This window comes from Leuciscus leuciscus (genome assembly GCF_965113295.1).
Source record: "Leuciscus leuciscus genome assembly, chromosome: 22".
In the NCBI taxonomy this organism is placed as follows: Eukaryota; Metazoa; Chordata; class Actinopteri; order Cypriniformes; family Leuciscidae; genus Leuciscus; species Leuciscus leuciscus.
Window position 1 is genome coordinate 32,151,010 of NC_138746.1, and position 13,470 is coordinate 32,164,479.

Here is a 13,470-nt window from a genome sequence, read left to right on the forward strand (position 1 = left end):
GTTCAAAGCTTTGTAGAGGTTCAACCGGGAGTATCTGACATTGAATGTTTATTTTTATTTTTATGTGTAGTCATTAAGAAAATAATAATAAAATACAAGCATCCCAGACACACAACACACAACACCCCAAACCGACGGCCAACCATACACATCGGCGCCATCTTGCTTGCCCCGTATTTGGTGGGTTGCTGGGTGTTAATGTAAAGCACTGTATATACTGTGTGTGTGTGTGTGTGTGTGTGTGTGTGTGTGTGTTACATAACTGATTAATGCTTCTGCAGGAGCGTACATTGAGCTCGGAGATTATCATAGAAATCCTGCTTCTGGCCTTTATTAGTATTCATATAAGGATCAATGTCTGGCGTATAAATAATCCACAGTAGACTGCTATCCGCTTTAGATGAATAATCCCAGAACTCTGTGCGTGGTACATCAGTATTCCTGAACGGATGACGTGATCTGGTGTAAATTTATAGGCCTGTTGGGATTTTTATCAGCTCTTTGCTCTATCTGTAAGTCTGTATGTGTCTGTAAAGGCCTGCACTGCTCAAGGTGTTCTGGAAGATTTTCTGGGAAGATTCATTTCCCTTCTTACAAAGGGAACAATGTCATGGAAATAAAATAAACAGTAAAAGTGTCACTTCATGGATGAAGGAGGGTTATTAGAAGGGAATCTCATTGAAAGATAAGGCAAGGGAGAAACACAAGCACACACCAACACAAGTGGTCGTTAGCATGTTAGCATTAGCCAGGACTATAAAGCTCCTTTCGGTGCCTTTGACGGGCATTCAGAAGAATCTGTATTTATACAGAAGAATATACAGAGTTGTCTCTGCTGCATTTGATATTACAGCTGAAGAACGTCACTAGTAAAGGGTTTGGGACTGCGTATTCTTGTTTTCTTTAAATACAAAATAATATACAGATGTTTTGCATCTTTTAAATCAAATATTTCATTACAGTAGATGATTTAGCAGTGTCAGATATTTGTGTTGTTTTGTTTCCCTGTCTGCTATATTTGACACCACAGAAGAAGATATTGGAACTAGGGCTGCACAATATATCGGAAAATTATCTTTATCGCGATAACAGTATATGCGATATCCGTATAGCAGAGAGGTGCGATAAACTGCATTTATTTTATATGCCAAGCATTTGTGTGATGCATGCATGCATAGGTTGTTTATCCAAATTCGACCAATCAAATGTGGCCTTACTATCTTTATACCCGCCTCCCCAGAAGGTGCTATTATGCTATTGGCTAGATCGGGCCCAAAGGGGAACCTAGTGGCTCAGAGCAGAGAGTGGAAAATAAAAACTAATGGCGGGAGTAGAGACAAGCGAGGAAAATGACAACAGCGAAAGAACCTGTGCCTAAAGAGAACTGTACGTCTGAAATATGGCAATATTTTGGCCTCAATTGAGAAGACGTGTCATAAATGCAGCCAGGTACTCTGAAAGGGCCGTTCACATATCGCGTCTAAAAACCCATGGAAAGCGCGGCCGCACCGCTATCTCCTCCTTTCCACAAGCGATTACGTCTGTCGTTGCTATGCAACCATGACCTGCGTGAGCTTGCGGAATAGGCTAGTTGCACGTGGCCGCCATGTTGGATTTCCGATCAGCGAGTGTGGGGGTAGACACTTCCGGTTTCGCATTACGCCCGGTGCAGGGAGCCGGAGAAAGCCGAAAAAGATCTCTTATATTCGTTTATATAATCAATTATATCACTTAAAATACTACTAAGATCCATATTACTATCACACTAGCCAATGGCAATTAAATGCACGGATGCATAGTCAGATTAATGAATGAAATACAACTGTTCACAAACAGAAAATTGTGTTTGACTCATGCTGCATACGCATACGCAATGACAATTATGCCTACTGTAAATATAGAGTTCAGGGATGCAAACAGCGCGCTTTTCGGCGCCTCCCGATTTTTTCACGTCAGTTTGGGTGACTTGGGTGTGAGAGCGTCTGATTATAATTTCACAAAGTCATCTGAAGCCATTCCTTAGCTTAATGTGTGGGACAGAAGTCTATTTACATCATTAAATTAAAGTTTACGGAAACTCGTTTTCCCTCCTCTGCGGCTGTCAATCATTCTCCATTCAGTATTCAAACAGCGCGCGCGCCTCGTCCGGTTACAGCAGGATGCACGGTAAAACTCTCTCCAATGTGCTAGTACGCATTTAAAAGTTCACATTATAATGTAAACTTTTAAATGCGCACTTGTGCAGCGCCGCACACTGTGACTCCATGTTGCTTTGAGCACATCATTCTGCACCCGCGATGCGCATACGTGCTTTGTGCGCTCTGTTTTGAAGCGTTTCATATTATCATGGTTTTGCGCACTGAAAGATTATTAAAAGCCTATATTTTTTATTCCTAGCCTGCACAATACATTTAAAATAAGCATAATTTAATTGTATGTTATTTCTGTGTAGTGTAGTGTAGCCTATATAAATATATACACTTCTGAATTCTTGACATTCATATATAAATATAAAATTGTGAAATGTATGATTGCCTGATTGAATTTTATAAGAGTACTAATAGTAATTTGTTTTTATTAACATGTTTAGATTTTATAAAATTACTGTGCAGATTTTCTCAAGAATTACTTTTTGCTGCTGATTTATACACTCACTAAGTTTAATAAAAATACATAATACATTTATGTAATATTTAAAGGTGTTAACTGTAATCTTACACTGCAAAATGATAACTTACAAAGGATCAAATTCATCACAATTATGTAAGTATCTGGATATTTGCCGCGGGGCGAGGGCTTCGATAACCTCTCTCTTTTTTGACCATACATGTGTTTGCATCCCTGAGAGTTACAACTACGATTAGAGTTGTTTGCATAAAATGCACCGTGTACATTCACACGTTTGCCCTGTGATAGGCTACAATTTATCTCCATAAATACTATTTTCTCAATTCTGCGCGTATATTTTCACTTACTTGCATCAATTGCTCAATCAATATTATCATCACATATTTTACATTTACAATTTTAACTGTAGGTACCACAAACAATTTAATATACTAAGTTTGTGTATATTTTACACATAGTAAAATACTGTATGTGCTGCTTATAAACACCAGACAGATAATGATTTATGAAACAGATGGTCTTTACTTATCTCACTTGCACAAAATAAATGCAGTAATAGAAAGCATAGAAGTTGAAGTCATCCCTCCGGATCTTCTGCATCCACTCAGCCCGTACTGCAGCGTCAACGGGGAATGCATGAAAGCTGACTTCTTTGTTGTAACGTGACGAAACGGTACATAACGGCACACAACGATGAAGTGCTGAGGCTGTCACCCTCTGAAAGGCAAGTCGCCTCTCTTGAATCCTAAAAACACTCATTGTGAAAAATGATCTCTGGTAATGGAACTCGGTCGCTGTTGTCTCTCGCTCTCGCTGTCTGATCACCGGAAGTTTTCACCGGAAGTACTGGCCCACACACTCAAGGTCGAACGTCAACGTGCGCCATATTGTTCACGGAGCGAATTCTGAAAAGTTGAGATGTTCTCATCTCGTCGTGGCATAGGCGGGCCTGGAAAAATGTGCTTCCATTTTGCGCGCAAAAAAACGCGATATGTGAACATAAGTGATGGTGTCACTAAGTCGTGCCGAAAAATGTTGGCCACGTCGAGAGGAAACTAATCTCCACAGTCATCTGGAACGCAACCTCAGGGAGCTATATGAAGACTTCAAAAAGTGTAAGCCCAAATCTACCAAAACTGCTAATGAAATGCCAAGTAACAATAACAGAGTCTCACAGACAACCATTAATCAAAGTGTTGCATGTGTAATGTTAACTTTTTGAAAAAACTGAGATATTCTTCTGAAGATCAGAAGAATATCTATTAGCCTACCTTATTTTAGTATGATCATTACATATATAAATGATTAAAAAAAATAAAAAAATAAAAAAAATAATAAAAATAGCATTTCTCTAAGGGAAATGTAATATCGCAAGAAATATCGTTATGGCAATACTCAACAACAATATCGCATATCACATATTTTCCCAGTATCGTGCAGCCCTAATTGGAACTTTTGGGCATTTTCCTGCAACTCCAGAGTGAAGTACTTTCTACAGTAGACAAAAATAAAAATGGTTGCATGTATGGTATTATTTGCTCCACCATAATTTGAATCACTTATGTCTGCAATCGCATAAAAAACAAGATAAGGACAGCACCATTTCAGTGTGTTTTTCCACAGTTTTATATTTCAGCTTAGTATTCCAGAAAGCTGAGCTACACATGACGGAAAATAACTGATTTTCCCACTGGAAATTTCTTGAGAGTAGATGGAGTGGAAAATTGCTGACTTAAATTAGTCATATCTTTCTTCTACAGTGATTCTCTCGCTTTCACTCGCTTTCTCAGTAGGACTAGCTGTCAAAAGAAAGATCATCTGGATTTGAACAGTGTGTTTCTGCAGTTCACGGTAGGGTTTTGATACAAACGAACCCTGGAATTGCAGCAGTGCTCAGGTACGCCCCTCATGGCTGAAGGTTACAGTTCGCCTCTGAATATTAAACTTTTTCCCCTCAGACAAATGAGTTGTGGTGCTCCGATGAGGCCTTCTCTCAGTTATACAGACACCCACACGGATCTGCAGGTCGACTGGCTTTGAACTTGTGAAGCTCAAAGCATGGCCTCTGCGGCACTAGGTGCTTGTTCTTTGTGTTTTATGTATAATGTGATAAAGCGAGCTGGGTTTTGAGGGGAAAACCCAACCGTTAAATAATAGAATACAAGAAAATATGTAGACTTCTCCGAAATCCTTACCAGTCAAAGATGAATGAAAGAAAAGCAGCGCTTTTATATGAGACCCTGGCAGGCTGACTAGCAGCCAGTCATCCAGTTCATGCTGGGTTCGGTTCACACAGACGATTTGAGGGGACGTTGTGACATGAGTGAAACACGTGCATACAGTATCTCGATATTCTTTTATTATTCTCTTATGTGTTCTCCTATTTGAAAAATTAAAAATGGTTGCAAATGTTCTAATGAAATGTGATGTTGCGCAAAGAGTGACTGAGTAAAGACAGCTGTACTTCCTTTCAGTTATTATAATTATATCCACATGACTAGAGGCTGTGTCTGTGTCACATCCGATAATCTCCCTGTAAACAGCTGGGAGAATATCGGATGTGTATCAGTGTATTGGATCCACGTCATTAATGTTAATCAAACTCAATGTTCTTGACTGAATATCTTTAATAGCTTTAATAAGGATGAATCTATATTTAACTTATACAAATAAATGTCTGCATGAAAGAATGAAGAATGTTGTATGCAAGTTGTTATAAAGAATGCATCATTAATTAAAAAGAAAACTATGTTCTTGTTTCTTTATGAGAAGTGAATTCATTTAATTTTAAGATAAATTCAAATGTGTTATGTCACATCAGTTAAATCTGTGTCTATTGAAAGTTCAAACCTTAATATCATTAATATTAACTGGTTAATAGATGTTTTCAAAATGAGTTTGGAAATTTGAGAGAAATGCTTAATTAATGCATTGCAATTTAACTAAACCCATTAGATTTTAGTCGACTAAATCTACTGTTGATTTATTCTACTAAAATGAATTTTATAAATGTTTTGGGACTTTTCAACATGTAGAGAAAAAAAAAAAAAAAAATACCCCAGTGAGCCAAGGTTGATTCTTTTTTTAGCAGACATGAGACTTGAAGTTCTAATTGTTGAGCAGATATTTTGTTGAGCTTGCTACTCTTTCACAAATTCTCTATCTCATAAGTCATGAACACTGAGCTAACTACGGTTGGAGTTCTTTGAAAGTTCTTTGAAAGTTTCTAGGATCTTTTACATTTACATTTAGTCATTTAGCAGACGCGTTTGTCCAAAGCGACTTACAATTTAGGACTAAATTAAGCGAGTCATCGTGAAGAGGCAAAAACAACGCAGGAGGTGCTCAAAATACGAAGGTCAGGCATTGTTTAGAGTAGCATAAGCCTGATAAGGGAGGATTTAAGGAAAAGGAAAGATTTTTTTTTTTTTTTGGTTAAGTGCTCACGGAAGAGATGAGTTTTCAGTCGTCTTTTGAATGTTGTCAGGGATTCTGCATTCCGGAGGGATCTTTTGAACCCTCATAGGTAAGGTGTTGTTGTGCCCTTGGAGAAATGCTGGCCGGTTGGGCATTTCATCACTTCTCCATTTGGATGCACACTGACTGTAGTTTAATGGAGTCCAAGAACCTCAGAAATGACTTTGTAACCCTTTCCAAAATGATACATCTCAACTTTTTTCCCTGTAACAGCTCTGTGTACCTGAGGTGGCCGTTTCTTTAGTGAAAGCTCCAATATATATGCGATTTAAACTCAACAGGGCTGATTTGAGTGAAGTCTACCTGTGTGTGGGCTCCTCAGGTGAATATCCAACCAAAATATAGTCAATTTCTCTTTTCAATGTAATATTTTTTTCATTGCAGCAATACGATTAGAAGCCCCTAAAAAGTATTTGTAATCTTAAGGCACATTTGTATCAATGTTATTGCAATAAATGGCTAAATATCAAACTAATGGCATTTATTCTAGATAAACATATACACTCACCTAAAGGATTATTAGGAACACCATACTAATACTGTGTTTGACCCCCTTTCGCCTTCAGAACTGCCTTAATTCTACGTGGCATTGATTCAACAAGGTGCTGAAAGCATTCTTTAGAAATGTTGGACCATATTGATAGGATAGCATCTTGCAGTTGATGGAGATTTGTGGGATGCACATCCAGGGCACGAAGCTCCCGTTCCACCACATCCCAAAGATGCTCTATTGGGTTGAGATCTGGTGACTGTGGGGGCCATTTTAGTACAGTGAACTCATTGTCATGTTCAAGAAACCAATTTGAAATGATTCGAGTTTTGTGACATGGTGCATTATCCTGCTGGAAGTAAACATCAGAGGATGGGTACATGGTGGTCATAAAGGGATGGACATGGTCAGAAACAATGCTCAGGTAGGCCGTGGCATTTAAACGATGCCCAATTGGCACTAAGGGGCCTAAAGTGTGCCAAGAAAACATCCCCCACACCATTACACCACCACCACCAGCCTGCACAGTGGTAACAAGGCATGATGGATCCATGTTCTCATTCTGTTTACGCCAAATTCTGACTCTACCATCTGAATGTCTCAACAGAAATCGAGACTCATCAGACCAGACAACATTTTTTCAGTCTTCAACTGTCCAATTTTGGTGAGCTCGTGCAAATTGTAGCCTCTTTTTCCTATTTGTAGTGGAGATGAGTGGTACCCGGTGGGGTCTTCTGCTGTTGTAGCCCATCCGCCTCAAGGTTGTGCGTGTTGTGGCTTCACAAATGCTTTGCTGCATACCTCGGTTGTAACGAGTGGTTATTTCAGTCAAAGTTGCTCTTCTATCAGCTTGAATCAGTCGGCCCATTCTCCTCTGACCTCTAGCATCAACAAGGCATTTTCGCCCACAGGACTGCCGCATACTGGATGTTTTTCCCTTTTCACACCATTCTTTGTAAACCCTAGAAATGGTTGTGCGTGAAAATCCCAGTAACTGAGCAGATTGTGAAATACTCAGACCGGCCCGTCTGGCACCAACAACCATGCCACGCTCAAAATTGCTTAAATCACCTTTCTTTCCCATTCTGACATTCAGTTTGGAGTTCAGGAGATTGTCTTGACCAGGACCACACCCCTAAATGCATTGAAGCAACTGCCATGTGATTGGTTGATTAGATAATTGCATTAATGAGAAATTGAACAGGTGTTCCTAATAATCCTTTAGGTGAGTGTATATATATTTTAATAAATTCTTAAACAATCAGTCAGGCATTGTTTTTTGGACATTTTCTGCTTGTCAAACTCACCATGTGTTTCATTCAAAGTTGTAATTAGGGGATTCCTACTCGATTTCTCTTATTTCTGATGTTTAAAGTGTGTCTTATTAGTCAACGAAGACTCCTAGCAAACACATTGTGGAAGATAAATGATGCTGTGCAAAGCTAGCAATTATCAACAGAGATGATTTATTGTTTTACACCTGCTGCTGGAAATGTTTGCTAAATAGGTTTACTATCATGTACAGTTGGAACGTTGAGTGATTTGATGCTTTTTATTTGCTTCTTGTTGATTTTTAATCGTCTCCTGGGGGCCGCCATGTTTGCTTGACATCATACATCCGCGTCATGGAGTTTAGAATTTCCACAGTTCCAAGTCTGACTTCAAGTACCATTTATTTTTCAAGTCAGCTTAACAACATTAAGTTAGTTCTGAGAAAAATGTTTTTAAATTGCAGATGCCTGTAGTTTGATAATTAGGGGTCCAAGCACAGATGGTGCTGTAACCCTATTGTGTTTGTACTCTTCTTCTTCTTCTTCTTCTTCTTCTTCTTCTTCTTCAGATACCATAAATCGGAGAGACTCCAAAGTCGGTCCAATTTTCTCCAAAACAAGGCTACCAAATAACCAAAATTTCACTTTTCAGTGAAGATTGAAGATGGACTTTCCTGTAAAAACCACATCATAACATAAATTTCAATTAGATCGCTAATCATTCACATGGGCCATTAGTGCTCAAACCCCGATGTTTGCTATATTGCGGCCCCATTTTAACGATCTGAAATGCAAGTTTCAAACGCGAAATGCAAGTAACTTTGTGGGCGGATCTCGACGCCTGACGCAAATTTAAAATGGGTTGGTCTGAAGTAGCTACATTACTCATAGGTGTGGTTTGGGCGTAACGTGAAATGAACCAATCAGAGCGTCATCTCATATTCCCTTTAAGAGCAGGCGCGCTTGTTCCATGGAGGATGCTATTATAACGGCGGATTTGCCAGGAGCACGCCAGCAGCGGTTCACAGCCGAGGAGACCGACGTTCTCGTCAGGGCCGTAAAACACAGAGAAGTGGCATTGTATGTGGTTGGAGAAACCCACCCAAATAAGCTTCGGTTAAACAGGCATATAATAATTTGGGTAAATGTGTTAGATTTATGCCTTTTTTTTCACATCTTCATAGACACTACAATGATTTCCCTCATGTGGAATATTTTTCCTTGTAATTATGTATGGTTTGCAAAAATGTCAACTGCTGTGTCTGTGTAGATGAGAGAAGCAAAGTGTTTGCGCGTTGTGCACACGCTACTGTACATTATGGCCAAACATGCGCCCTTAAAATAGCATCTGAACACGCCACTGACTTTAGACTAGGTTTTTCCTGGTCTGTGGTGGAATTGTTTTCTGGAACTGCAAAGTAGCACCAGGGAACGTTTGCACCGGAACACGCCTCCTCTTTCCGCTGAACCGCCCCCGGGAGCGCAAGTTCATTCCCTAGTTTACCGACATGCGTCTGTCGAGGGAAAAATCCGCTGTGCGTCGGGTGCAAAATAGGAATGATACATGTGTCTATTGTACAAAGTCAATTGCGCTGGGTGAAAGATAGGGCTCACAGTCTTGTCTATAATGCAAATATATATATATACATAATATGTATGTACTTTTTGGGGCCAGTATGCACTGACAAACACAAATTTCAGGGAAGGGACCGAACAAGACCCCTTCCACCGCATCCCGACAGCAGGAGATTAATGATAATGTGTCTACTGAAACAGTCGGGCTCCCAACAGGACAGTGTGACATTTCAGTTATGCAAGACTGGTAAGGTTAAAATAGAGCTATCAGAAAGATTGGTTTGGAAATAGCTTCATCCCAATCAGCGCTGTTTCGCTTTCTTTATAGCGGAGATGTTGAGATTGCTGAACTTCGAAGGACCTTATTAGGACACAATGGAAACTGTTTCAACATTAATGTGAGAGAAGTGACAATAGGGTTTTTAGTACGGTCTCTTAAACACCAACTCAGGGCCCAATTACTGACAAAAACGAAGCTGACTCACTGACAGCAGGGCATTATGGGCCAGCTAATACTAGAGCTGTTGACGTGAAGCTCGTGGCTGACACTGAAACCCCGATACTCTAATGTGTAGCACTCGCTGAAACCGCCGCATTATGCAGAAACGCTGCTGCTAATGTGCTGCTTTTGACAAAGCTGAATTTCAAGAATAATGTTGAATGGTTTTATTAAATTGCTGGATTCTAAAACAAAGCCTATTTTATCATAAACTCTGAATCCTTCGGATTATGTTCATTAGCTTAATGGCTTTGTATCATGGGTGATAATCAATTTTTTGCCTTTTGATAACTGTCAATATATATTGATTATGCATTGGTCTGAAATTGGTTATTTATTTATTTACTTACTCACTTATTTTGAAAGAGCATTATTTCAACCTAGCACTGTTTATTCAAAATGTTTTGAAAGAAGCACATCTAGTTAAGTTTCCATCAAATTAAATGAAGGCAATAAAAAAAAAATATATATATATATATATATATATATATATATATATATATATATATATATAATAGTTTTCATGTACTGTATATGCACCAATATAGCAAGCCAAAATAATAATAAAAAGCTTCTTCTGCTCACCAAGGCGGCATTTATTGGATAAAAAATACAGTAAAATGGTAATATTGTGAAATATTATACTGTTTAAAAATAATTGTTTTCTATTTAAGTACATATTTTAAAATGTCTTTTTTTTCCTGTGATCAAAGCATCATTACTCCAGTCTTCATTCTAATATGATGATTTATTATTTACTATTATAATTATAATTATTAATAATTTTGAAAACAGTCATGCTGCTTCATATTTTTGTGGAAACTGTGATACATTTTTTTTTATTATTATTGGTCAAGATTCTTTGATGAATATAAAGTTCAAAAGAACAGCAGTATTTGAGATAGAAATCTTTTGTGAAAATATAAAGGTCTTTATTGTCACTTTTGATCAATTTAATGAGTGCTTTCTGACACAGAATCGTACTGACACCAAACATTTGAATGATAGTGTATTTTTACTAAAACTTTTCAATACTTAAAAATGCTACTGAGGATGGGGTGAGCGGGGCACATTAGACAAATCTGGTTCTTTAATGCTGATCTAACCAGCAGAAGACACTCTCTGGGCATCTATCCATCATAAAAGTGCATCTATCCATGATAAAAGTGCATCTATCCATCATAAAAGTGCTCTACACGGCTCTTCGGGGGTTAATATAGGCTTTCTGAAGAGAAGAGATGTGTTTGTGTAAGAAAAATATCCATATTTAAAACTTTATCGTCTAATAACTAGCTTCCGACAGACGGCCTACGCAAGTCGACTTACTGTATGCCACAAGAGTAACACTTGACGATGTATGACGTAGGATGTAGGAGTAGCGTAAGCTTTGACGCCTCTCGCGGTTTAAACAAACAGGGCTGGGCAACAAACTCAAGCTTTCAAACTCAAACTCAAAAATTCTCATTTTAGACTTCTAAATGACTTCTATACTCTTTAATGCTGTGGGCCTAATTTTCTGCCAGAGGTCCTGCACATCTTGTTCAGGTACATGGCATCGTGGATTCGATCAAATACCAACAGATGAAAAAATCTAAACCTAACAACCTCTGCTAGAAATCTTATAATGGGCCAAGTTTGGGTCTTTCAACAGGACAGTGATCCAAAAACAAACATCAAAATCAAAACAAAAATGGGTAACTGAGCACAATACCAAGCATCTGCAATGGCCATCCCAGTCCCTGACCTGAACCCTATAGAAGAGGAGTGGGCTGAACTGAAGAGGAGAAGCGCCAACATGAACTTGTGAATCTGCAGGATCTGGAGAGATTCTGTGTGGAGGAATGGTCTCTGATCTCTGGTCAGGTGTTCTCCAAACTCATCCGGCATTATAGGAGAAAACTCAGAGCTGTTATCTTGGAAAAAGGAGATTGCAAAAAGTATTTAATAAAAGGGTGTCAATAAATGTTCCCAATATGTTTTGGAGAAAAACATTTATTTCATAATGTGATTTTCCCCCCACTTTCAATTATTTAACTTCACTAAAAGGTTAGATTTTAGCATAAAAATTAAAAAAAAAAATTGTTTTTAAATAAATAAATATATATATATATATAATCAAAAGGATAAACAATGCAGTAAAAAAAAAAAATTATACAGCCATCATTTATCATATTTACCAAAGGGGCAAATAATTCTGACCAGCACTGTAGGATGGCTTGAGGGTGAGCAAATCGTGGGGTAATTTTCATTTTTGGGTGAACTATCCCTTTAATAGTTGAATTTTATTGAGAAAATATTTTAGTTAGTCTTGTATATATTTTTTTATTAGATCAGATGACATTTTAAGCTGTCATATGCTCATGTTACAACGTGCCACTCACATGTTACAACATACCACAACTATGGGGCATATTGTCACATTTCACTTCCATTTTTTCGGGGTAAATAAAGAAAAAAGTATTCACTGTATAATTGAAACAAAACCACATAATTGTACTAGACGTGTGAAATGAATGCAGGAACAAATAAATACTCTGAACCTTAAGTAGATTCACACAAACTGAGAAAGTCAAAAAGCATTAGGTTATGCCCCGCTCTCCCCAACTTCCATGAACATTGAGGATGCAATCAACAAAATGACTCGAGGAAATAATTCGACATTTACTCACTCTAATGTTAATGTAGTTACTGAAGTGTAAATCAAGGGACGATATGAAACCATTTAAAAGTCAAGGATCTTAAAGTTAGTAACTTGAACACTCAAATGAATAGTGCAATAAAATAATATAAATACTTTTTTTGTAAGATACTAGGCGAGACTGAATGTTTCCTAAAGATAAATTAATTTGATTCTGTAATTTTATGCTTTTAATCATCTTAAATTGGAAAGTCTGAAAGTGTACAAACGTAATTCACAATAGCAGAGTGTTGTATCAGTCACCGGAACAACAGCTCCATTAATCCTCATCACAGTGACTGTCACATTTACACACTCTCGCTTTCTCCTTAATCAAAGAGATAATTAGGAGATAATTAGTGGGTTGGAAATTTGGGCACGGAAAAGAAAAAAAGGAAAAAACTGTTTTACTTCCTCCATCAGAGGCCAGATTGAGGTGCAATCTGTCTGGGAGGCTGACTCCACCTGTCAGGGGAATAGGGAAGGTGTGGAGGCTGACTCCACCTGTCAGGGGAATAGGGAAGGTGTGGAGGTGTGTGTGTGTGTGTGTGTGTGTGTGTGTGTGTGTGTGTGTGTGTGTGTGTGTGTGTGTGTGTGTGTGTGTGTGTGTGTGTGTGTGTGTGTGTGTGTGTGTGTGTGTGTGTGTGTGTGTGTGTGTGTGTGTGTGTGGGTTCACCTCCACACGACAGAGAAAACAACTCGTCTCATCAGAATGAAGGGATGAGAGAGAGAGAGAGAGAGAGAGAGAGAGAGAGAGAGAGAGAGAATATAATGGTAGTCCTACTGTAAAAAAAATAAAAATAATGCTAAACAATGTCTTAAAGTAGTTTCAGCTATTTAATTGACAAAAAAA

At 38.3% G+C, this 13,470-nt stretch overlaps 1 protein-coding gene across 3 annotated transcripts in view; it reads left to right on the forward strand.

The window, feature by feature from the left end:
* prkn (parkin RBR E3 ubiquitin protein ligase) overlaps positions 1-13,470 on the forward strand; it is a 384,030-nt gene that overhangs the window by 137,847 nt on the left and 232,713 nt on the right. The gene's annotated exons all lie outside the window — the stretch shown is intronic.